A 25,711-nucleotide genomic window follows, 5' to 3' on the forward strand; every position below is an offset into this window, starting at 1 on the left:
AACAACGTCCTGGTGCCGTCCCCACGGACCCTCCTCCCAGGGAGAGGGGCACGCTCACTCCGGCGCACGTGTCCACGTGGGCCTGGCTGTCCCCAGGCAGCAGACAGAAACGACACCAGCCGCGCAGCCACACATCGGAAGTTAGCATTCCGGCCTTGCCACTTACTGGCTTATGGCTTGTTGAGTGAGTGAGTTCACCTTTCTGGACCTCAGTTTCTTCATCCGAAAAATGGGGATCATAACAGCAGCCACCTCAGAGGGTTGGTGTGTGATGGGATGTGCTCACAAGAGGGCTGATGCTGTGACTCGATGATGGGCACGTTGGCATGAGCCAGGCCCTGGCGGGGGGGGGGGGGGCGGGGGCGGAGCATGGGCCTGACTGTGCTCATGTGCACGGGAAGCCTGCACACCTCTGCCCTTTGGACTGAAGATGGGTCACAGGTGACCCCGGGGGGAGGGTGTGGGGAGCTGAGGAGCACTCGAGCTGTGTGAAAATGGAGAGGAAAAGGCAGGAGCAAGCCAGGAGATTGGACAAGCTGAGCAGAGCTGGTGGGCGGGCATGGTGGGGGGCAGAGGACGGCTTGGGGCGGGATGCCCGGCTCGGGGAGGCAGAGGCCGCATGTAGGCGGCAGTGGCCTAGGCTCGGGGGAAGTTACACATCAGTAAGGCTTTGCCCTGAGTCTGGTGGGGGGAGGGCTCTGGGGTCCCCGGGCCAGTGGGCAGTGGTAGAGGGAGCCTCTGTTGTCAGGTAGGGGCCAGCAGAAGGGACCTCTCTGCTTCTCTGGGGCCACACTGGCTCCCAGAAGAGGACAAAGCACCAGAGGAATAGAAGGAAATGCAAAGTGAGGTCTGCAAACCCTAAGGCCCGGGGCGGGGTCCCTTCCCAGGGACGTCTCTCAGTGACTGCACGGGCCCCTCTGGCCCTGGGCTGACCCTACCCCAACCCTCCCTCCCGCCGGGCACAGACAGCCCTGCAGACATACCTGAGACAGGTGCCTGTCTCAGCTGAGGGCCCAGGGCCTGGAGACCCTGGCCCCATTTTCCCTTGGACCTTTAATGAGCCTTGAGCATGTATTTTTGGAAGCAGTAATGACGGCTCTCCAGGAAATGAGGGGCAGGGTGAAATATATTGCTGCTGCCACATATTTGTGGTTGGTTTGTTTTTATTTTTAAAATAATGATGCCGTTGAATTCAATTATTTCTAACTATGAAAATGACTGGATCTTGATGGCGCTGGAGTTTGTGGTCTGGAGCCAGGAACAGACATCCAAGGTGAGGTTTGGCCAAGTGAGATGCTGGGGTCCGGACCAAGGGGGCAGGGAAATGAGGAAAGAGGCCGGTGGGTCCGAAGCAAAATAGCTCTTTGCGGGGACTTGTCAAGTGTCCTGTGCCCATTTTGCAGTCGGAGAAGCTGAGCCTGAGGGAGGTCTTGATTTGTCCCACTGAGGCCTCTGGACTGCCTGGCTCCCCTGACCCCTGCCTGATGGGGGTCCGGACGCCAGGCAGGGGCTGAGGATTCCTGGCTGTGGGGCCTGCGTGGAGGCATCAGGCTCAGTGTTCAGCTTGGCTCTGCTGATCACAGCAGGTGCCCGAGGGCCGGGGACAGCACTGGTGGGCGACTGCGCTGCCAGCCAGCCCAGGATTTCCATTTCTTCCTCTTCACGTTCGGATCACTCTGGGGGATCACACCCCCACTCTCAGCCTTCTTCCCTGCACCTTCCTGACCCTGGGGTGGCGCGGGGTTAATTGCTCCTTTTCCTATGACTACCGTCCTTCTTGGCCGTGGATCCTCCTGGGAACTGGAGGGCACTGGGGTGCCCCAGCTGACTGGATACACATCGCCGTCGCCCACAGTTGCCCATCTCTGCCTGAGGAGGAGTGAGCAAGCCAGGATCACCCAGCGCCACCTCTGCCCTCCACCCCCCGCACCCCTACGCGCAGGTGCTGGGCTTTCCTCAAGCCACAGGGTCCTGCTCAGACCCATGGAACTCTGTCTGCTGTCTAGGGGTGGATGTGGGTGGTCAGCAAATTCATGTTGGATGGTGGGCGGGCACGGTGAGATCTGGAATACTTGCGTAGGTGACACTAGTCCCCTTGTGTGTACCACCGGGTGTCCTAGTGCTGCTGCAACAGATGGCCAGCAGCTTGGCTTTAAACAACAGAATCATCTGTACCGTTGTGGAGGCCAGAGTCTCAAGTCAAGGTATCAGCAGGGCCACAGCACTCTCTCTCTCTCTGGAAGCTCTAGTTCCAGCTTCTGGTGGCCCCAGGATGTTCCTGGGCTTGTGGCCACCGGGTCCATCTCTACCTCTGCATTCATGTGAGCTGCTCCCTATGTCTCTTTTCTGTTCCTCATAAGGACCCTCACTGGATGTAGGGCCCACCTGAATCCAGGACCATCTCATCTCAAGATCCTTACTTTACACCTGCAAAGATCCTTATTCCAAATAAGGTCATGTTCCAAGTTTCTGGGCAAGCATGTGTTTTGGAAGCCATGGTTCACCCTGCTACAGTGACATTTTCTTGCTCTTAGGGAGCATTCTCCACCCTTTGCACAGGCCAGGCACCCTGCATGCCCTGCCCGCTGGCCTCTCCCCAGTCTGGCCTCACCCTGCATGTCCTTTTCTCCTGCAAGCTCTTTCCCATTCATAGCCTGACTGGAATGCAGTGCATTGCTCTGCATGCTCCCAGATGGCCTCTGAGCCTCTGCTCTAGAATGTTCTGTGCTAGGTCCCTGCAGGTACTGCAGCCCTGGCACAGGGGTCTTCATCAGCCCTTCCCCCCCAGGGGTCTGTGCTGATAACTGTGTAGCAATTCGTTCAACATCTGCTTTCCCCAGTGGAGGGAAGAATCCAGAAGGCCAGAGGCCCTGCTCTGTGCTGCTCACTACTTATAGCCCCCAACACCTCAGGCCCTGGCCTACTCTACTGCTCCCAAACTATTTGCCGGATGCAGGAGAAAGAAGCAGGTACCAAAGGGAAGTGGGCTTGGGCTTTGGTCCAGTTCCTCCAGGGCCCACCTGACCTGATAGGGCCTGGATGAAGGTGGCAAGGGAGGCGGAGGGGTGAATCCAAGAGGTAACGAAGTCAGCGTTCTGAGGTGATATCCGTGATGCTGAGGATGAAGGAGAGGGAGCCACCATGAGGAGGCTGAGCTAGCTTTCTAATTTAGCAATGGGCACCTGCTCACCTTCACAGATGGAGAGCAAACCGAGGCAGGCCAAGGCAGAGAGAGAAATTGGGCTTTGCTCCCTCCTTCTGCTGCCAAAGCTACCTTGTCAGGCCAGACCCTTGCCATCTCTTTCCTCTGGCTTTGTCACTGCCCTTCCTGTCTCCTGGCCCATCTCTCTCTGATCCAGCTTCTATCCTGCAACGGGAGGGTCCAACGAGAGGCAAGTTTGTCCCTCTTCTCCCCTCTAAAATCTTTCTGTGGCTCCCTATTGCCAACCAGAAAGGTCCAAACCCATGAGTCTGGCTGCAAAGGAAGCATAATGGTGCAGCCTCAGCTGACTGCCTAAGCCCCATTCCCACGCCCTTCCTGAGTCATCGTGGGTCAAGTTGTTCTGAACTCCTTGCAGTTCCCCAAACACGTCAGACTCCCTCATTTTTTACACTGTTTACACATGCCATTCTCTCTTCCTGGAATCCCTTTCCCCACGATTCACCTGGAAGCCTTTATTTATCCCTTAAGGCTCCAGTTAAAATCATCTCCCAGGGTGGCCCTTGCTTAACTTCCTGGGGTGAGGGTGGGGAGCACGGCCATGGCCTATTTCTATAGGTGTCTCCTCTCTGGGCCTGGCACAAAGTTGAATCAACAAATACTCCCAAGTGACCTAAGATATGGTCTGCTGTGTAGACAGCATCCGATCCTCCTCAGCAGGGTGGGGCCTGAGAAGAGGTCCCTGTGAGGCTGGCTGATCTTCCTTGGGCCCCCCAAGGCTGCCCAGCCTGATACTGCTGCCTTGTGCTTGGATTGTGGCATCAGGCATTTGGGGCGCCCGCCCCTGAGCCGGTGTGCAGAGGGCTCTGAGAAGGGAGGGCACGGGGCTCTTCTAGTCCTGACTTTCTTCTTCCACTGGCTGTGACTGTCTGAGAGCAGGGGCACCTGCTTCCCTGTGATAACAGAACAGATCAGTTTGCGGCTCATCACCGGAGCAGCTGTGATGACAGTGGGAAAAGCAGGCCCGTCAGGGAAGCCAACAGTGAGGATGTGGACGATACATGTTCTGAGGATTCGTTTGCACACATCCCAGCTATAATTTTTCCCCTTGAGAGAATGGGATGTCACAAGTCTGACAGGCATTCAACAACTGGGGTAGGAAGGGGAAAAAATAGCAAGCTGCCAGGGCTTCAAAAGCAGCGCTCTCTTGGCAGAAAGGACATGAGAACAACTTGACAAGATAAAGGGTGCCGAATTCTAAGCTGCACGGTAATGGATGCTAAAGACGAAACTGGCCTTGGAAGACCAGGCTGTGTCGATGGTGGCTCTGGAAACATTGGAGAAAGAGGGCCACAGACTGGTGGTGGTGGTGGTGGTGGGGGATGGCAACCTATCTCCTGGGATGATGCTGTGCTCCTTTCACTGGAAAGGTGCGTGTGTGTGTGTGTGTGTGTGTGTGTGTGTTCCACATGAGTGTTTGTGTAGACTTTTTATGAGCTTGGGTACTGCATCAGTCAGCTATTACCATAATAGTGCTGCATAACAAACCACTTCAAAATTCAGTAGCTTAAAACAATTACTCATAATTACTCATTGGTCTTTGGGTCACCTGCAATTCAGCTGCACTCGCTTAGGCTTTTGGCTCCTGCCTCTGGGCTTTAGGCCGGGGTGGCAGTCTGAGATTAGGTGGGCCCGTAGGTCATTCATTGCATTTGAACTGGCAACCACCAGGCCATGTGGTCTGCTCCACGTGTCTCATTCTGGAACGTGGCTGAAGGGGCAGCAGCTCCTAGAGCAACCTCTTCTGATGATCCCCAGAGTGAGAGAGCAGACCCCACTGTATAAGCACATTTCAGGCTGTTTGCTGGACCTGATGACAACACCCACATGGCCAGAGTGAGTCTCATGGTTGAGCCCAAATGGGAATATACTCTGCTCAGCATGAGGCCATTATGTAGCGGGAGCTGGACCACAAATCTCTTGTTATGTGAGATTTTTGAGCTGCGTGAGTGTTCTGAGGGTTTGGATGTACGTGGTCACGTGTCTCAGTGTGTGTGGAACCACTCTGTGTGTGCATTTATGTGCTTTGCTCAACGATCAATACACTCCCAGATGAGCACCATAAAATTATTTTAGTGAGATGACCAATGGGGGTCACGTGAGAGAAACGCCGAGGGTCACGGGACTGTTGGCACTGCTTGAAATTTAGTGCAAAGTTATACAATCTGGCCTTGGTCTCCACTAGAGTCATAAACTACGTGAAGCCGCTCTGTGTATCCATCACCTCTAAGGTGTGTGATTTCTGGTCCCTTCAGCTCATAGAAAGAGAGGGGGCGAAGCCAAGGAGGCTTAACTTTCCAGCCTATTCAAGTGAGCTCAGCAATGTCTAATTTGGAGGCCACCGAGGAGAAGTTGGAATGAAAATTAGGCTTGAGGAACTGCCCTCATGCCGGTGGAGATGAAAGCATCCCCACAGGTAAGGAGGAAAGCCGGGTGTCTGCTGGGGCCTGTTCCCTGGGGTGGGGAGGGGGCAGAGAAGTGAACCTGTCGACCAGAGAGTTTCAGGTATGAGGCTCGAGCAGTTGGCATGCTCGGTGCACAGAGGCACCGTGGGAAGGCTCTCGGGCCATGCAGCCAGTCAGCCTCATCAGCTTTCAGGTGGTGGAGCCAACCTGCCGGTTAGTTACACTTGCCTTTTATTTTGCACGAGATGAATTTTTAATTTTTATGACAGTATTGAGACAATTCCAAAGAGCCTCCACCTGGCAGCCTCCAAATGTGCTGTGTACATTTGGTCAAACCGTCAGGGCATCCAGAAGGGTCGATCTAGCTCCAGACATGGAAATGAACGTGGGCTTCTCCAGCCCTCAGGAAGGGGGCCCGACTCCGTGTTGCCTGAGACCCTTGGGAAGGGTCTGAACGGGAGCTTCCTGGGCAGAGGTTTCAGTGTCAGGAGCCCTGCTGGCCCCTGGGGCTGGCACACAGAACAAGGCAGGCAGGCGGAGCTGACAAGCTGGTGGGCAGCCAGACCCAAAGAGAAATGCTGATAAGCTTAATAACTAGGCCATGGACGAACCCCCAAGGAGCAGAGATTGCAGCTGACAGCAGAGGCCTCTTTAGACGGCATCTGGGCCACAGGTGAGGGGCGGGAGGAGCTTGGACGATAGCCCCCAGCTCCCAGGCTACCAGTAGGGGGGCCTGAGTTAGCTGGCCCAGGCCCACTGGGATGGGCTCCCATCACAGCTTCAGTCCCTCGCCCATCCCTGAATGGTGGTCCTCCTTCCACCCTCGGCCTTCCATGTCGGCAGGTGCCCTGGCCCTGGCTGATCGAGTCCCTCCAGAGCCAGGTGGCTGTGATCACCGCCCGCCCCTGCACACTGTACCCTGCGTTCTTCCCTCTTTCTTCCCTCTTTCTTCCTCCGGCGGGCCAAGTCCGCATCGCCCCACATTCCCAGGGCTTGGGCACGGAGGAGATGGAAAGCCGGCCTCAGGAGCACTGCCTTCTCCTCCTGCACCACCCTCCCCGCTCCGTGCCCTGCTAGCTCCTGCAGATTCAGGCTGTCAGAACCCATGACTTACAGCCCCTGCCTAGGGCCCGCAGCGAGGAACCTGAAAACGCAGGAAAAGGTCCGCCGCTGGAATGGAAGCCCGCTCAGATCCCAGGAGCGTAGGATGCCGGAGCTAGAGGGCACTCTCTTACCTGCTCGGTGGCCTACCCCGGAGTACCCATGGAGCACGCATGGGGTGCCCTGACCGTGCCAGGCAGATGCGGGGCGCCTCGGGTGCAGGCAGGCTCAGCCCTTCTCGCAGGAGGACACGGTGGAGGTTGTGTCCTGGGCTCTGAGAGCTGAGCTGCGTGCAGAGCCCAGAGGAGGTGGGAGGCAGAGCAGTGGCCCCACATCTTGTCCATGGTTGGGGGGGGGTCGGAGGAAGCAGCAGCTGAGGCTGGGACGTTAACCAGGTGGGCGTGATGCTCATCTGAAATGCTCCTTTAGCCAACCTCCTGCTCTGCTCAGATGGATGCAGGAGAGGAGGGCCTGGGTCTCAGCAGGAGAGGAGGAATCTGGCCTGAGGTCACCGCCTAATGACAGATTTTGATGATTACTTGCTGAGCTGGGTTTTCACTGCAGGGAAGGGGGAAATTCCCAGGCGGGGACAGGGAGGGGATTACAGCTCGATGCTACTAGGCTTTGTCTGAGGTGCATCCTTCCCTGACCCAGATCCTGGGGAGAGAGCATAATGGGGCTGGGGATGGAAGAACTGAGGGACCTCCCCCCACCTCGCCCCCACCCCTACCCTCTATCACAGTGACGCACATCATGGGCAACGTCCAGTTTCACTTGATTTTTAGGCAGAAAGAGAATGTCAATGTTCTGCAGCGATGTGGCTCAGATGCCTTTTAGATTTTTACCAAGTTTTCCAGGCTCTCACAGTTGGCAACCTACCTCTTGTTTGATTGATAGCCTCTTAGCAACTTGTCTCTATGTGGTCTCATCCGTGTATTCAACTTCATTTTCGTAGAAACAGCAACTCTCTTTTTACACTCATATTTTATCAGCTGGCATCACGTTTAATAAAACAACACCATTGCAATAACAAAACGGGCGGGAGCAGGTCTGGGACCATCACATCCCACTCTGGGCAAATTCACAGTTGGATGGATGGGAGCAGAGGTGCACAAGGTACCGGAAGGCAGCCTGCCCGGCCCAGCACTTTTGTGTGTTGACATCATGAGAGAGCAGAGAGGTGGTTACTCCAGACACTTGGTTAAGAGGAAGTTGGTTAAGCAAGTTTCCACTGTGTTTGCAAGACAATGTTTATATCAAGACTAGATTCTGCCAAAGCGGACCTTGAAGACAAGGATTTGAGAGCAAGTAAAGCTCGTATTTATTTGGGGAGTGATACTTAGAAGCATGGGTTGGGTGAGGGAAGCCAGGCAAGGAAGGGAAAAAAGCCAGTTCAGTCAAGTTCCCTGACAGCAGGTTTCCACCATGAACCGCAACTGAGGTTCACACCCGCTGTGGGTTTCTGTAAGAGCACGCAGAGTGCCCCAGAGGGCTCCCACCCAAAGGTCAGGAGGCTGGGGCCACTTACCTGCCAACACCCAGCCATCCTTAGCTGGGGCTACTCCTGGGAACTATAACTGCTCAGCACAGAGGACATCCTGCCTGCTGCTGAGCACCCTAGAAAAGCCCTGAGCAGCACCCTGTAATCCATCAGGCTTGATAGGTACAATGGCCAGGACCCAAGACACTTCTGGGGCTCATGAAAATGTTTCCATTATTTTTTATTAGAAAGAAAAAAATGAACTTTAGGGTTGAAGAAAATATTTTAATGTATAATGTCTATCTTGATACCAATACAGACATAAAATACAATTTTTAATATTTTTTCTTATGAAGTGTCTAAGTCTGGTAGGCCTGCCATTATACAATATCACAGACTGGGTGGCTTAAACAACAGAGCTCACAGTTTTGGAGGCTGAAAAGTCCAAGGCCAAGATGCTGGCTGATTTGTTTCCAGTGAGAGCCCACTTCCTGGCTTACACACGGCCACCTCCTTGCTGTGTGCTCATATGGCCTTTCCTCAATACATGCATGTGGTGAGAGAGAGAGACTCTCACCCTCTTATAAGGCCCCAACCATCAGATTAGGACTCTATCCAAGACCACAATTATCCATAATTACCTCCTAAAATAGGGAGATGCCTCCCTATTTCCAAAGGTACTCACATTGAAGGTTGGAGCTCCAAAAGATGAATTTGGGGAAGACATAATGCAGTCCAGAGCATGGAGAAGGGTCCTACAAAGGTCAGACTGGAGGCCCTGGTTGGAGGTGCTGGCAGTAAGAAGCAATGGGTGAGTGAAGGCATGGGAGACTCAAGGGGCTATTGTGTGGCACCAGCAGCCTCTAGCAGACTGTAATGATTATAGACTTGATCTGACATAAGCAAGGAGGGTGAATATGGGGGGACCACTTGGGCAGTGAGACAATGAAGGAGCCAGTGGTTTGGGGGTCTCCACAGGGTCATGGAGCAGTGAGAGTGGGGTCATGAGTGCTAGCAGGCTGAAGAGATGGAAGGTGGTGTGAATTTGTGGTTTTGGAGGCCATGTAGTTTTAGGGTGGTGACAGGAGTCGGTGGCTGAGATTCAGCTCACCACAGGCAAGAAGGTTGAGGAATCTCAGGCCAGGCCATCCTCCTGGGTCATCCAGGTGGACCTAAATAGTGAAGTAGGCAGGGCAGGTGGGGAGGGCTCCAGTGGCAGAGGGAATGTGACCAACAGGACAGATAAGCAGAGCTCTTTCCAGGAGGGAAGGAGACCAACCTATCTCTGACCTGAGCAGCATACAGTGAGAGAGAAAAACAAGCCATCTGCTGTTTATCTAAACAATTAACCTGTCAGACTCCTCATTGTCAGGGTGGGAAAAGGAGCACTTGCTGGAACTCTTCCACCAGGTAGAGGCCGAGTTGGAACTAGAACATAGCCTTTCAAACTGAATTATTCAAGCTGATTTTACAGGGGAGTATATGGGATAGACAGGTAAGCTACGCTTTTGGTTGTCAAGATAAAATATTGAATAGATGTCTGTCTTCCCCCAAGCTACTGTATGGATTCAACACAATTCCAATCAAAATCCCCAAAAGATGTTTTAAAATCAATATGCTTTGAAGCCCCCTCTGAAAAATAGGAATAGTCAAAAATTTCAAAGAATGGTCTTGAAATTAAGAGCAACAAAGTGAGGGGTAGAGAGAGAGAGGAGATGTGAGCTGAGGCTGCTATGCCTGAGAGCATGTTATCAAGCAAAATTATTGAAACCACAGAGCTGACTCAGGCCCAGAGAAATAGAGTTTGGAAAATGTTCACATTGATATAGTCCACTTTCCAAAATAAGTACAAAGGAAGAAGTATGTTTAAATCATGTTGGATAATAGCAGAGTAATTTGGAAGAAAAGATTAGTTTGGATCCTCAGAGCACCATACACCTCATAAAGCCCAGGCAGATTCAACTATTAAATATGGAAAACTAAATTTTAGATAAACTAGCGGAACAGAAAATAGAGTATTTATCAGATCTATGGATGAATTGCTCATCTCACAAGCAATGGAAACAACCACAATGACGAAGATTGGTGAGTTCAATAGGGAAGGTCTACAAACTTTGGAATAATGACAATAACAAAAAAAATTTAAGAAGAGAATGCTTACACCAAAAATGAAAATAACATGATTTTCAAAATATGACTGATGAAGAATATAATATAATATAATATAATATAATATAATATAATATGATAATATCTGCAGAGCTCACTCAAATTTATAGAAACAACCTGACTCTCAAGAATATCCAAGCAAAGACCTACCAAAACCATTCATCAGATAAGAACCAATTGCTACCAACAAAAAAGACGAATCTGGGGACACCATTTGGATTTATTTAAGAATGTGTTATTTTGAGCAGTTTTGGTTTGACACTGTGGTTGAGGTGATACCTGCAGCATGATGGATCTGTGGGCACAATATGTTCAGAAAACAAAATGGGGAGATGAAGCAAGAACCACTAATACAATCTAAGTGCTTATTCTGGCATCTGAAACTCTATGCAAAGAAAACCATCAAATGGAACAACAGCCACACGTACAAAGATGCTCATTATCATGTACGTTTAATAGGAAAGCAAAACACAGAGAAACAGAAATGATGGTAATACGCAAAAATAAGATAAGAGCTCAGTCATATCATGGGACACCTACTCAATGGAATGTATTTGGCCATTCAAACCTGTTAGAAAAGAGAAAAACCACTCAAGCCCCAATTGGAGTCAACTGCCCCCCATTACAGCCAGGCGTGACTTAATTACAGTTTCAACCTATTCCAGGAATATTTTTTTAAAAAGATTTTATTTATTTATTCACACACAGAGAGAGAAGCAGAGACACAGGGAGAGAGAGAAGCAGACTCCATGCAGGGAGCCCAATATGAGACTCGATCCTGGACCCCAGGATCACACCCTGGGCTGAAGGCAGGCACTTAACCGCTAAGCCACCCAGGCATCCCCTATTCCAGGAATATAACCTTTACAAAGTCAATCTGAAATGTCCTGATCAGCATTAGTGAGGCAATCACTAAAAAAAAAAAAAAAAAAAATTAAAAAAGGTAAAAGCCTTGCTGTTTCCTTCCCCCCAAAAGGAAGATGTCTTCGCCTGACACAATCATTTCTTTTATTTTGCTAATGGTGGGGGGAGGGCACCATCCTGACTATAAAAACCTTTGATTTGACCCCACTCCTGGAGCACTGCTCTGCTTGCTCAATAGGATGCTACAAGATTCATGGATCACTTGATAAAGCCAATTAGATCTTCAAATTTACTTGGTTGATTTTTTTTTTTTAAACTTGTGTGGGGAAATGCAGGGAAATGTTGAGAAAATGTGAAGATGAAAAAACACAACCTCATGGGTGGAGACATGGTAACTCTTAAGATATGTATATATGTAAAATTAGCACACTAGAAAAATAAAAATAGTCACTGTATGAGAACCATGGATTTAAAGATTATGCTGTAAATAATTTGTGGGGGGAAAGCCTAGTATTTATATCTTTCCTTCCTTTCTTCCTTCCCTCCCTCCCAAGCAGAGTAGACCACATACCCCATGGAGACACCAGAGCTTACACCTCAGCCTTCTGTGGCAGTTTCCTGGGGTTGGCCAAGTGGCATTTCGGGGGGCCCCTGGGCATAAGTGAAGACCTTTCATCTGCTAAATGTGCACACACTCCTTAGGTATGAAACATTAGAAATACGATCCATATATTTAGAAAAATCATGTGTGCTATTTATACTAGATATATTGCCAGATGACCCCAAAATACTATTTTGAGGATGGCTGGAAAAAATTTCACCTCCAGGGCGAAAATGAGTCACGTTTGTGGCAAAACCACAAATCTCAGTGTGGATTTCTCCATCCTGCGTTAACAGGAGAGCTTGTCTTGCCTGAGATCTTTCCATCCATTTATTCCCTTTGGGAGTTGCCTTTGTGGGTTTGGGGTCCCCATGTGTAACTGGAGCTGTGATGTCCTGTCCCACAGATTCTCCTCTTCCAGTTCACCTCCAGTCTGCTGTGTTCACCTCCCTGCTGCCCACTATATGCTGCCCACATCCCCATTGTCTACCCCAGCTAAGCTAGTGCCTTGACTCCTCTGCCTCATTACAGTCCCCTTCTCAATGCCAGCTCTTGGTGAGGCCTTCCATCTGCAGGGCTGCTGGCTCCTGGTGCAATGGTCCATTCCTCTCTACTATGGATTTCTCCTCCCAGAGCACCAGGCCTTGCTGTGTCAGAGAACTGTCAGGTCAGATCCCTCTGTGCATGTTTCCTGTGGCCATGGTCACCCCCTTCACTTCTGGTGGTTTCTCTCAGAATGCCACCATTCTACCTCTTTATCAGACTGCTTTTTAGGGACCTTTCTCCCAAGTCCATCATTGAGGACCTCAGAAGAGGTGTCCCTACAGTTGTTGACTTGGTTCAAGTTCTCACTCCCAGGCTCTGGGGTCCCATGTAAATCAACAGAGGTGGCTGGGCAATTGTTTCTGTGTTCCAGGGCATTTTGTGAGACCTGGAGAACTTCTCTGTCCAGGGTACACATGACACTTGAGGGCATTGAGGTCTTTGTCTCAAAGCAGCCTGATTGAGCCCCACCAGTAAGCAAGTCAGGGGAGCTGCAGAGGTGCCCTGACCCCCAGTGCCTATCTGCACGGGGGAGGGGGCCACACCTGTCAAGAGAGACAGAGGAGAGAGGGAGAGACAGACAGGCAGATAGACCCTGAACAAATCCTTGGGTATAGTCAAGCCAGAAGCCAACTCTGCCCCTCCTCTTATGCAAGACACTATTTCACTGAAGGGGAGCAGAATTTGTCATCCTAAAATATGTCTCTTTGGCATAAGGAATATGTTAGGCTGATTACTTTTAAGAAACAGCAGATAGAGAATCTCTGAAATCTGAGTAGACATTGCCCTTTTGTAGGAGACATTTGTCTCCATGCATAAGGGAGATCTCCCTAAGTGAGGCTGCTTTCCTCTCTGTAGCAGGAAGGAGAAAGGCTAAATCTCTAGCAACTCATTCACGCAGAGGGCAAGGACGGATATCTCTGCCTTAACAGCCTTAGCCTTGTTTACTATGCTTTTCCAGGAAAAAAACTGGCCACCCCTACCTTGACCTAATTTCTTTTGCCTTTAGCTGGAGATGGTATTTAAGGCAATGGCTTGGGCTATTTTGGGGGAGTCACTCAGTTTCCCCTGCTCTCTTCCACGTTTATAGGAGGAAGACACGTTACTAAACTTCTGTTTGTTTTTCTCCCATTCATCTGTTTTGCTTATTACAGGGGTGCTTCTCAAGTGAGGAACCTTGAAGGGTAGAGGGAAAATGATTTTTCCCCATTCACAAAGTTTATCCAAGCGGGGTTTCTGAATGCATCCGAGAGTCATGAGGGGTGCAGTATTTGTTACTATTTCTTAAGTGTTGCAATTCCTCTGTGGTGTGTGATGGTGGGTGTATGGGTGTGGCTGCCACAGGCCGGGGATGGGGCGGGGAAGGAGCGCCAAGGCTCCCCAGCAGAGCCCAGCGGCCACTGTGCGTCTTGATAGCAGGAGCAGACAGGAACAGCACTCCTTTGTGGCCACATGGGCTCAACAGTTGGCAAGCAGTGCCTGAAACCCTCTGGGTCAGTGTGTGGTGGCAGCAGCCAGGCTGGTCCCATGGGTGGTAACATCTGAGTCCCACAGTGTGTTACTGAGAGACAGCAAGTGGCCTCCGGGGTGCTGTCCCCATGGGCTGCTGCTGAATATCTGACGGGGCAAACCTGGCTGATAAATTCATCTCAAATCCTGAGAAGGACCCAGCATATCTCTTCCAGAAATGTGAACTTTAATTTATTTAAATTTAATGGAAAAGCATATGGAGGGGAACGGAAAGCTAATTTAAAATAGTGCTCAAAGCAATCAATATGTTAACAGATTCCCTTCAACTTTTTGCGCTTGGCTGCAGGGGAAAAAAAAAACAACAAACCTTTAAAATGTAAGTGGATCCTTTCCATCCTCCTCCTTCTATTTTATAAAAACACAGTTTTTGATGTCTGGTGCTGAGTCCTGGGGAGTTAAAATCAGTCAATCTTGTAAACATTAAAATATGCTTTTGGAAACATAAATCATCTGATGAAGTTGGAAGTGGTACTGGAGAGAACTTTAAGTCAGAAAATACTTTTTTGGGTGTGCTGAGGCAGACAAGGAGTATGGAGTCTTTTGCATCAAGCTATTATTGTTTTCTTTGTGCACTTGAGTTTTCTCATCTACAAAATAGGCATGACGATCCCCCCTCAACGTTCTTGTGAGAATTCAGTGGGAAGAGCGACGGGAGCCTGTTTTGCAAACTGCAAAGATGTGCAGTTGTTCCTTTTAGAGACACTCCTCACCGCCCCTCGCAGAGGAGGCAGCCTGGGCCCAGCACCATGCTGGAGACATACTGGAGTCCACTGAGCTGATCCTAGTGGCTACTTGCTAGCCCATTGGGACAGAAGCACCGGTGTTGAAAGTTCCACCATTAGGGAGTCATTCCTTTGTTTCAACCTCTCCTCTTTTAGTCTTTTCTGGTGAGGAAGCAAGGTGTGTGTGGGGGGGTGGGCGGGGAAGAACCGAGGCTTTTTGCAGCCAAGATTTGGTTTGAATCCTGCCTCCAAAGGACTTCCTAGCTGCATGGGCTTCTCCAGGTGGCTCCCCCACACCCCAGTTGCATGGTCTGCGATGTGTTAGGGTGGTTGTAGGGAAAGATTTAGACACAGAGTAAGTGCTAAGCGAGCACTTTCTTTTTTTTTTTTTTTTTATTTTTTATTTCTTTTAATTTTTTAAGATTAAAAAAAAGTTTTTTTTTTTTTCTTTTTTTCTAAGCGAGCACTTTATGCCTTCCAAAGGACAGGTTCCCCGGGAATGCTGCATTGAGAAAATACTCTCTGTAGCAACTCCAGTGGAGAGAATGGACCAAGGCTGTTGGCAGGGTTGGGGGGGTGGGGGGGTGGGGAGGGTGGGGAGGGTAGGGCTCCTGGAAGCCCACGTGGAAGCAGAAGAGGGGAAGAAAATTGGGCCTGTTTGGAGGCCTAGGCCGGTAAACTGCCACCCCCCCCCCCCCCACCTTTCCTTTCTGGAGCAGAGAGAAGCCTTTGTAATGGTGATAGAGTCCTTTCTCTGTTCCTTGTTTCCTGATTCCTTAAATCACCTCAAGGTCAACTGTTTCCAGATTGAAATTTGGATGCCACTGGATGGATGCCAGCAGAATCCTGATTCTCCTGTCCCTCCTCCCCCCCACCCCAGCGTTGACCTTCATGGGCCTGGAGGGTGTTAAGATCCTGGGGCTTCCCCCTGCTTTGCTGCCAGGTGCGAAGAGCCTTCATTTGCTTATATATTTTAAAAAGGGAGAAAAAGGCTGCAGGACCATTTTAGAATTTCATATGTAATCAAAATCTGCCTAATTGCATTTTCTCCTGGAAAAAGGAGAATTTCAGGGCTATTGAGTTACCTCCCTGCCGCATGAAAAGGTGGGTTTAATTTCCATAATGTGTCCCCACCAGGGTTTCCTGTTGGAGAGGCCACGATTGAGACACTGCTGGCACGCTTCTTCCAGAAGGGATATTTTAGCTTGCCAGGAATTTGCCAGCTTAAATGTCATCCAGTTGACGGAAATGTATTTCACCACGTGTCCAGAGGTGGCTTCTAGAAGGTTAAAAGGTTGCAGGGCTCTTCCCCAAACAGGTGAGACCTGGAAAGACAAGGCAGTTCCTTTCTCCCAGGTAGATAAACACGCTTCCCAGAGGGTGAGGACCTCGAAGATCCAACAACCGGACTCCAGGTCTGGGGCTTCAAAAAAGACACCTCAGAAAGTGGTTAAAAAAAATTGTTCACAAATTATCAAAGAGCCAGGAGGGGCAACAAATCTGTAGCCCCAGGAGAGATACAAAGAACGCATTCTGTACTAAGCAACCAAACAGAATCCTGATTCTCTTGTCCCCCTGCCCTCCAAGATCCCCCCACCCAGTGTTGACCTTCATGGGCCTGGACAGTGTTAAGATTCTGGGGCTTCTCCCAGTGGCCAGGTGTGAAGAGCCTCATTTGCTCATATATCGTAAAAAGAGAGAAAGAAGGCTGCAGGACCGTTTGAGAATTTCATATGTAATCAAAATCTGCCCGACACGGTTCTGTGCAGTAGCCAGAACGGGACCAGAGGAACCAGAGGAACCAGAGGAACCAGAGGACAGAAACCCTGGGAACCAAGGCCCCAGCCTCCTGCACCATCTGAGGATTTGTAATTCACGTACCCACCTGGATGCCAGGAAATCACGGCTCTGACACGAGCAGCGTGGGACACAGCAGTGCGGGATCTAGAAAACAGGTGGTGGTGCCAGGTGTGCGTATCTGAAGGTCACTGCATGTTTCCAGGCGAGGGGATTCTCGGGACGCACTTTTGTCACGTTCCAAGTCTGATGTGGTGGTCCCCAGGCTTGGGAGCCGCTGGGACTTGCGTGTGGTCTGTGATGTGCAGCTGGCACTTTGCAAACCCCCCAAGCCACACGGCCACTTACCTCATTGCAGAGATTCGCCCAGAAGTGGGGGTCTTAGGGGTGCCTACCTGTGGCTGCGAGAGCTATATTAGATAAAGTGCATTATGAGACTATTTGCGTGGTGCCTGATGGTGTGCTAGGAACTGCAACCCTTCCTCAGTGCCATCATCGGCATCGTCAGCGTCATTACTTTTAACTAATCCCTTGGCTGGTTTTGTAAGGATCTGGTTAAAGAACGCCTTTGGGTGATATTAAGAAGGACTTTATCCCTGTGACCCCAGCCGTGTCATTTGGACCATGCTGGTGATCCTGCCCCACAGATCCCCCCAGGGGCGTGTAGGTGGTTCCAGTCCTGCAGCCCACGGCACTCCTGAAGTGGGAGTTTCTGGCCCCTTGATTCCAGACTCACTCTTCCTCTGGGAAGGGGACACCCTGGCAGGCCCCCCTCCTGGCTCACACGTAAAACAGAGCAGTGCGCTACTGTGACATATAATATGGGAACTATAAATGGGAGGCTGGCTCTATTTTTAGAAATGGCATTCACAAGTGTGCAGTGTTGTGAAGGGTCTGTAATTTCTCCTGGATTGAGGAGCCCGTGGCTTGCACCAGCGCTGGGGGATGTGCATCTAAAATGAAATTTGAGGGAGGGAAAGAAAATAAGACGCAATCAGAGAAGGAGATAAACCGTAAGAGACTCTTAACTCCAGGAAACAAACAAGGCTGCTGGAGGGGAGGAGGGCAAGAGGATGGGGTAACCGGGTGATGGGCATTAAAGAGGACACGTGATGGAATGAGCACTGGGTGTCATAGGCAACTGGTGAATCACTAAACTCTACCTCTGAAACTAATAATACACTATCTATTAATTAACTGAATTTAAATAAAAAGAAAAGAAATAAAATGAAATTTGGGGTGACACGGTTATCTGGCTTCTTTGGTCTGGGGCTAACCTCCGTGGGCAGCATGGGCCTGAGCACCATGGTCAGAGAATTGAACTCTACTGGCCACGGAGGGTAGCCCAGGTGGCCTCTGTCTGTGGCAGAGCCACAGACACCACCAGGGTGGAGCTTCCCAGGTGTTGGGAGTGAGGACCCTCCTTGGGGGCGGCTTGGCAGGAATAAATGCACCCAAGGTGCCTGGAGCAGTCTGGTCCCGGGGGGGATGCTGGCTCTGACTACGATGGGACTTGAGTTTCTTCCCATCCTGCCCCCCTCCTCCCCTCTCATCATGCTCTGGTCATCATTGACACTCCTCTGGGCAGCCCCGGAACTGATGGGATGCCATGGGTGGGACACCACACCTGGCACTGTCATCACAGCCTGTAGTCCGGGTGGGTGTGGTGGCCACACGGGTCTGGGTGGGGATGCGAGCCTTTGGCCGTCAGGGACAGAGCACATGGCCCTCCACGGCCAGACGCTGTGGGCCAGGAGCCAGCGCTCCTGCCTGGGAGGGGCACCTGGGATGGGGCTGGGGGCCGTGGGGTGGGGGGCAGAGCGAGGGCCCCAGCCAGGCAGGCCGACTTGGAGCTCACCCTGTGTTATCCAAGCTGCCACTCCATCCCTCGTAGCCCCAGTCTCCTCTTCTGTGAAATGGGACTCTTGCTTCTGATCAGGTGAGTAAGGATGGGCCTTCCCCCAGGGGCTGTGCTTTGTAGCCGAGGGCCTCAAATCTAGGCACCTCCCCCCCATCGGAGCATCCCGTTAAGCCCTCTTGGCATCTGTGCATCAGTCCCACCTGGCACGTACCTGGGACAGAGGCAATTAGATGTAGGCCTGGGTGCCCCCCACCCTCCCTGTACAGAAATAAAAAATGTTGACCAAACGTCTCTTGCAGCTGTCAAGATCTTCAGACTGCTGAGTAGGACATTTGGTTTTTAACCCGTATCAAAAATCCCACAGCAGACAAACCAGCCTGGTGCCGAGGGAGTCAGGTGTCAGGGAAGTGTTCTGCTCTGGAAAGTCCAAGTTTGAGGTGGGAAAACTGGGTCAAAGGAGCCATGGCTGGAGCCGAGGCTCAGCCAGGCCAGGGCCACTGGGACGGCACCCACCCTGAGACTACAGGGCAGAGAGGGAGGAGCAGGCTCTGGGAGCAGGGGAGACACGGGCTCTTTTGGGATCCTTCTTGAAATTAAACTTGGGAGGAGGGAAAAAAAGAGACGGAAAGAAGCAGAGGCTGTGCAGAGCTGAGTGACCACATGCATGTGCGTGCTCTGCATTCCACAGGCGCTGCTGCGCGATGGTCACCCTTCCCGGCAGTGGGCGGGCGGGCGACTCGGGTGCACACCCCGTGGGTGTCCCTGGTTGGAGTCGTGGCCTTGGCCCAGGCCCTCCCTGGGAGGATCTCCCTCTGTGGCTCTGGGAGAAGGACCCGGCCACCGTCAGGGCTGTGAGTGTGCATGGAAGTATGCGTATCTGTGTGAGTGTGAGTGTGTATGAGTGAGTGTGAGTGTGTATGAGTGTGTGCATGTGAGCATGTGTGTGAGCATGTGCATGTGAGTACATGTGTGTATGAGTGTGCATGTGAGCACACGCATGTGAGTTTGTATGTGTGTGCATGTGAGCACATGTGTATGAGCGTGTGCATGTGAGCACATGTGTGTGAGTTTGTGAATGTGGGTACATGTGTGCATGTGAGCACGTGTGTATGAATGTGTGGATGTGAGTACATGTGTGCACATGTGACTACATGTGTGAGCCTGTGCATGTGAGTACATGTTTGTGTACATGAGGGTGTGTGTGTGTGTGTGTGAGAGAGAGAGAGAGAGAGAGAGAAGACTTGCCACAGCACGGGTCCAGCTCTCTCCATCAGCACCCTTGCTGCTTCCCCTGCTGAGCCTCATTGCAGCCCCCCAGCCTCCTGGTCCACCCAGGTGTCCCTACGGCTCCCCTCGTCCTTATTTCCCCCCGTGGGAGCACGTGTTCTGGGTCCCACGTCTGGTGTCTGTCACCCTCTGGGGCTGGCCTGGAGCGGCTTTACCTGGGCTCTACCCTGGGCCCGTGACTCCCACTCCCTGCCCGTATGCAGTCGTTGAGATTCTTCCCTATCCGTCAGTGCTGCCTCCTCCAGGAAGCCCTCCGACTGGCTGGCTTATTCCTCCTCTGAACCACCACTGCACTTAGCACACTCCTCCTGCATCGGGCACACCGAGGGCCACCTGTCCTGCCCTGGGAAGGAGGTGGTGGCAAGAGGGTGCCTTTGGAGAGGAATCCGGGCGCGGCCAGTGGGCAGCTGGGTGACCTCGGGCAGATTACGGGGAGCCCTGAGCGTCAGGTGGAGACGGTAATTTCGCCCTCAGGCTGTGGGCAGGATTGGGGGAGAGAAGGCCCACAGCCCTGGAGCGGGAGGGCCCTGGCTGCGGGCTCCTCGTCCTTCTGACCGTGAGGGCAGGAGCCGTGGCGCCGGGTCCAGGCCCAGTGCCCGCGCGGCGCTGGTGAACACACGGACAGCGGCACTTGATTCATGGCCCGAGGCGGGGGTCCCTCTGGGTGTCAGGGGTTCAGGGCAGCGCGCAGGGCAGGGCCGGACTGGGCTCGCGGGGGCCCCACGTCTGACTAGCACCGGCCGCTTGGGGCGCCTGTCGGGGTGACGGTGCTGGCCTCATGGGGACCAGGTCCTGCCATGCCGTGCCTGGCCTCACTCCACGCCGATGCCCACCTACACCTCGTTTTCGGCCTTCACCCCACTTCCTCGGGGTTTCCTCTGCTCTGGGGAGAGCAGTCGGGCCGCGAGGCCTTGGGAGGACCCTCTGGGTCTTCGGGAGTAAGACAAGTAGATATGAGAGCCTGGCAATGGGGGTGCCCCACTTTGTGGCTTGGGGCACCTCAAGAGGTCAGTCAGGCTTCCTTTACCGTGAGCAGCATAGGCAGAGAAGGAATGTTCTGGAAGGGTGCCGGAGAGCTTGCAGATGGGCTGGCATAGCGGGAGCGCCCCCCAGGCTCCCAAACCTGGAAGAAAGCTCTGAGTGCCGGGCTCCGGCCCCCTGACCGTCCTTGACCGGCAGCCTCCCCTAGGCGGGGTCCCCCTGGAGGGCCATCTCCCCAAGTCGGGGTCCCCTCACTCCTGGCGCCCGGGGCAGGACACTCACTGGCCCCGGGGAGGCCAGGCGGGCGCTGGTGCTCCTTCCCGGCTGCCACCGGGTCTCCTCAGGTCTGGGACCAACCGTGGGAGGGAAGGCGAGCGTGGGCCACAGGCTGGCTGCGGTCGCAGAACGGCAGCCGCGTTGCCTCCGGGGAACAACGACCTGTGGGAGATGGGGCCCCGGTGCTGGGGGCCGAGGGTTGCTCGCCGGCCAGGAGGCCTCCTCCTCTGGGCCGGGAGCCTGTCCCCGGCCCGCCCTGGGGGCAGCGCCCTGCTTGCCCCCATCCCACTGGCTCCAGTCCTGGGGCTCTGGCAGGACAACGGCAGCCTGTTCCCCAACCTCTCCAGGCCGCGGGGTCGCTGACACGTGTTTCACGGGCCTGTGGTGAGGATGCCAGGAGCAGCGGCCGCGTGACTCCCACGTAGCCCGATGCCTGTACGCTGCCCACGCGCGGGACCCCAGAAGTGCTGAGAAAGATGTTTACGGGGTTCACTGGGGCCACACACTGTGACGCAAGGGGAGGTTCGTCCAGAAGCACGAGGGCTTCCCCGAATTCCGACTCCAGCAGTTCTCTCTGCAAACCACCACCTTCCTTCTCCAGGCCCTGCCCACCAAGCTAAGCCATCCTGCCTTCTCCTTTCTTCTCTCCTTTGCATTTCCTCCAGAAGTTTCTGAGCAGAGCAAAGGATTCCTTTTCCTCGTTGGATGAGGAAGGGGCTCTCGGAGGCATTCGTGATTTTGTTTCATTTCTTCTTTGTCGTGTGTGTGAAGTTCCCATGGTGGCTGTGTGATCAGGGGCACTTGCTGGTTCGCAGATCAAGGGGCCCCTTCCACCCTTTTACCCCCCAGAGAGAGGGATTCCTGCAGAGGCAGAAGTTCAGGGCTGCTCGGAAGGTGCTGGGGTTCAGAGCCCAGCTGCCCTCTGCATGTGAGAATCCCCTCTGGGTCTGGAGTCTCTGCCCAGACCCATAGATTCATTACGGGGCTGGACTTCCTGCGCACCCATGCAGCCCAGCAGGAATCAGGGCTTGAATGACCCGTTTCCAGTCCAGTTTGTTTTGCCTCCAAAATGAATACCAGGTTCATGGATACCAGGTGGGACTGCGATCTGGTCATGCTCTGCATGGGGCCTTCTCTGGCTCCCCAGGACTGTCTGCATCTAGTGCCTCGGGGGTCTAGGCGGCACCCACCTCTCTGCAGGGTCTTGGAATGTACTGCTTCCTCTTGGCACCAACCTTATCAGGCCTCCCTTCTGTCCTTGGGCTCGCTCTGACCCATACCCCTGGCTCCGCTTACTCTCCTCAGCCTCCTAGCACTCTGCTCAGGAACCAGAGGCCTCCTCCCGGTGTCAAGGAAAGCCGTCTGACCCCAGCAGAACACTTCTTAGCCTGGCTCAGCATCACCTGCCTTCTTCTCTGGAGTCCTCCCACCAGAGTCTGAGTTCTGTGAGGCCCGGGAGTGCCCCCGTCTTGCCACCATTGCGTCCCCAGTTACCTGCCATGTGGCGGGGACTCGTACAAGGCTCAACTGAGGGAGAGAACGTTTTGTTGAGATGCCACGCTTTGAAGCAAGGAAAGTCTCGGTTCTGGTTCACACGGATTCACTAGACATTCGTCTCTTACATGATGTCGTCATTGGCTTTCGGTCAATTTTTAAAATATACTATAAACATTTTGGTTTTGGTTCTTGGTTGAACACAAAATCTGCTTTGTCAAGTTTTTGGAATCCTGGTTTTGTCTGGTTTCTGTAAAAGTAAGCTTCTCGGTCAAATGAATGATGTGTTCATGAAAAAAAATTCACAGACAGCGGTTTGATTAAATTAAATCCCCCCACCACATCCCTTACCCCTGCCCCTGCCCCTGCCCTAGATCTGGGGATCCCCAGTGAGACATTCCCACAAGGTCCGACATCAGCCCAGCCCTAGAGTGCGTGGAGAAAGCTCCCTGTGCCCGCTCCATTTTCTATTTCCACTTTCAGATGATTTAATGCTCTGAGGGAGAGTGCTTTGAAAAGAGCACCCCCCCACCCCAGCCCTTCAGCAGGTTAGTTTAGCTTAGTAATTAGCAATCACAATATGAGCTGGGATAATTATCCCCAAAAGTCAAAAGAAAAACACAGATGTTTTTAAAGCTGCACAGTTGAGATTTTGCCTTTCGATTGTAATAATTTAGCATGCGAAATGAATTAGATGCTGGCTTTTCCTGGGACTTAATTTCCAAGGTAGGTTAAGGAAATTCCTGCTGTTTTTTGAAAAGAATGGTCTTGGAAGGGGTGGGGGGGCAGTGGGCAGCTGGGCTTGGGTGGTGGGGAGACACATGCAAGCATGACAATTTTCAAAGTCTAGAAAGAAGCAGGACAGGCCAGATTGAATAAATTAATGAGTTTTCTCCTCCTGGGATTTGAGCTAAAGCTCTCTCATAATTGAAAACTTGTGAGATGCTCCTCTGTGCTGGAATACAAAATTACAGGTGTGCGCCTGTGGCCTGGTGTGGCTGCGATGCGCCCGCACAGAGGTCAAGAGTGAAATGGGTCTCGACAAACAAATCCATAGCCCCGTCAGCTCTCAAATGGCCGCAGAACTGCTTTCTCTGGGCTCCAGACCTTCCCCTCCATGGCCTCTCCCAAGTACTCATGATTTCTCCACACCTAAGGGAAGGTATTGACCAGAAGGGTCCTCAGCAAAACAAACAAGCCAACCTTGTTTTTTGGAAATGAATAAACAGATCAGCTCATTGGGAAAGTAGAGAAGGCATGGCCAAACGGGGGACCCTGGTCAGGGTTTGCACTGGGTCCTTTCTGGAATCCCCCATCTCTGCTACCTCGCAGGATCCTCCCTCGGGAAGAAACAGAACCGTGCCCTGGCCTTGGCACAGGGGACTCGGGTTCTGGTTTCAGAGTTTCAGAGTTGCTACTGACTCACTTGGTTTTGGTGAGTGAGTCAAAAGGGCCTCTATCAGGCCCTTAGCTCCTTCAACTACGATGTGGAAGTTGGTTTTAAAGATCGATATTTTCCAACTGCAGAATTGTAGTTCTAAGAGATGCTGAGAAGAGAAGAGAAGAGAAGAGAAGAGAAGAGAAGAGAAGAGAGAAGAGAAGAGAAGAGAAGAGAAGAGAGAAGAGAAGAGAAGAGAAGAGAAGAGAAGAGAAGAAGAGAAGAGAAGAGAAGAGAAGAGAAGAGAAGAGAAAGAAACCCCCAAAGTTGCTGGTGGACGGCACCTTTCCCTTATAGCAATGGTTCTCACTCTGCATCCCTGGGGAAGGGGGACACTTGGGAATGTCTGAGGCATTTTTTGGTTGCAATAAATTGGAGTTAGGGGTTGAGTGGGGAGAGGCCAGAGGTGCTCCTGACGAGCTACACATCCAGGACACCTCCACAAGGAAGACTTCTCTGGCCTCAAAGTCCACGGAGTTGAGGTTGAAAACTGCTGCCATTGGGTTGAAATGAATATGAAAGACTAAGAGCCAGCAAAGGGATCCTTTTAACTTCGAAGCCAGAATTTCTGGAATTTATGTGAAGCAGAATCACTTTTGCCTTCCCACCTCGCAGTGAGATCGGTGTTCCTGAGAACCCACTCCGGGAAATACAGAGCTCTCTGTTGACGAAGGTCTCCCTCGGCTCTGGTCATCTTGGACCCTCTATCCCATGAGCAGAAATTGCAAAACCGATTATTGCCCGTGTCTGGTGTGGTGTGGGGCTTTGTTCGGAGCAAGTGTTCAAGAATCGCCGGAGAGTTAAATCAAAGCTGGTCTCTGAAGCAGAGCCTGAAATAGAGACGGTCGTTGGAGTGGTTTATTGGAAAAGAGCTCTCAGGAGAAGAGTGAGGAAGCAGACAGGGCAGGGGAAGCCGCTGAGCAGGGATGCGGTCTCTGCTAGAGACTTGCTTCCGCCCGATTCCCTGGGGTGGGGGGAACTCTGGGGCACGAGTTGTGTCGCAGTGTTGGGGTGACCTGTCCACTCCATGGAGTGCCTCCAGCATCGGGCTTGGTCTAGGGGAGGGAAGAGCCCTGCAGGCAGAGGTCAGTTCTCTGGAGAAGGGGGGAGGCTGTGCATTGTGACCAGGCTCCCCTGCGTGGGTGCCAATGGGACACCAAGAGCGTGCAGCGCCGCCCAGACGTGCTCAGGATCCTCAGAGCAGGGAGCCCCTCAGGCTGGAGGGAAAATATGGCCTGTGCTTAGACAGCCTGCCTTTGCCACTGGCTTAGAGTTGGGGCGGGGATTCGGGGGTTAATCCCATGGGCACACCACTCAGCGCTCCTTTCTGAAGCTCACTTACAGCCTCTGTGTACACAGGCCAAGTGTTTTCTCCTCTTCTGTATTTTTTAAAGATTTTATTTATTTACTCACGAGAGACACAGGCAGAGACAGAGAGAGGCAGAGACACAGGCAGAGGGGGAAGCAGACTTCCTGCAGGGAGTCCATGAGGGACCCGATCCCAGGACCCCCAGATCATGACCTGAACCAAAGGCAGATAGATGTCCAACCACTGAGCCCCCCGCCTTCTCCTCTTCTTTAAGCCAATATTTGGGCTTTTAAAGTTTCTCTTAAGCGTTACAGCAATCTCTGGATTGCTGCTGAAAATCACGCATATCCACAGGAGTGGGATGGCCGGTGGGGAAGATGACAGGAGAACCAGCCACCAGTCAATCAGTCACCTGTGGAACACCTGCCTAGGCCAGGCCCTAAGCTACAGGTGGTCTCGGACGAGGAACGTAGCGTTCCTAGCGGTCCACTGTCACACAGCCGGTAGGTGCCCAGGAACGAGGACTTCTGGTCTTCTCTTTGTGCCACTCCTCACACGGGCCACGTGCCCTCTTCAGAGTTGGCAGGGGCAGGGCTGGTGGTGGAGTAAACAAGAGTGAAGTGTGCAAGATGC

General features: G+C 52.4%; 1 long non-coding RNA gene across 1 annotated transcript; it reads right to left on the reverse strand.

Moving 5' to 3' along the window:
• Window positions 1–1,145: 1,145 nt before the first annotated feature.
• On the reverse strand, window positions 1,146–7,858 carry LOC144300976 (uncharacterized). Its single transcript, XR_013367721.1, has 2 exons — window positions 7,606–7,858; window positions 1,146–7,241 (listed from the first exon to the last, which is right to left on the reverse strand). It is a non-coding gene; the product is annotated as an uncharacterized LOC144300976 (long non-coding RNA).
• Window positions 7,859–25,711: the final 17,853 nt, after the last annotated feature.

The sequence above is a fragment of the Canis aureus genome, chromosome 29 (genome assembly GCF_053574225.1).
Source record: "Canis aureus isolate CA01 chromosome 29, VMU_Caureus_v.1.0, whole genome shotgun sequence".
Taxonomy (NCBI): Eukaryota; Metazoa; Chordata; class Mammalia; order Carnivora; family Canidae; genus Canis; species Canis aureus.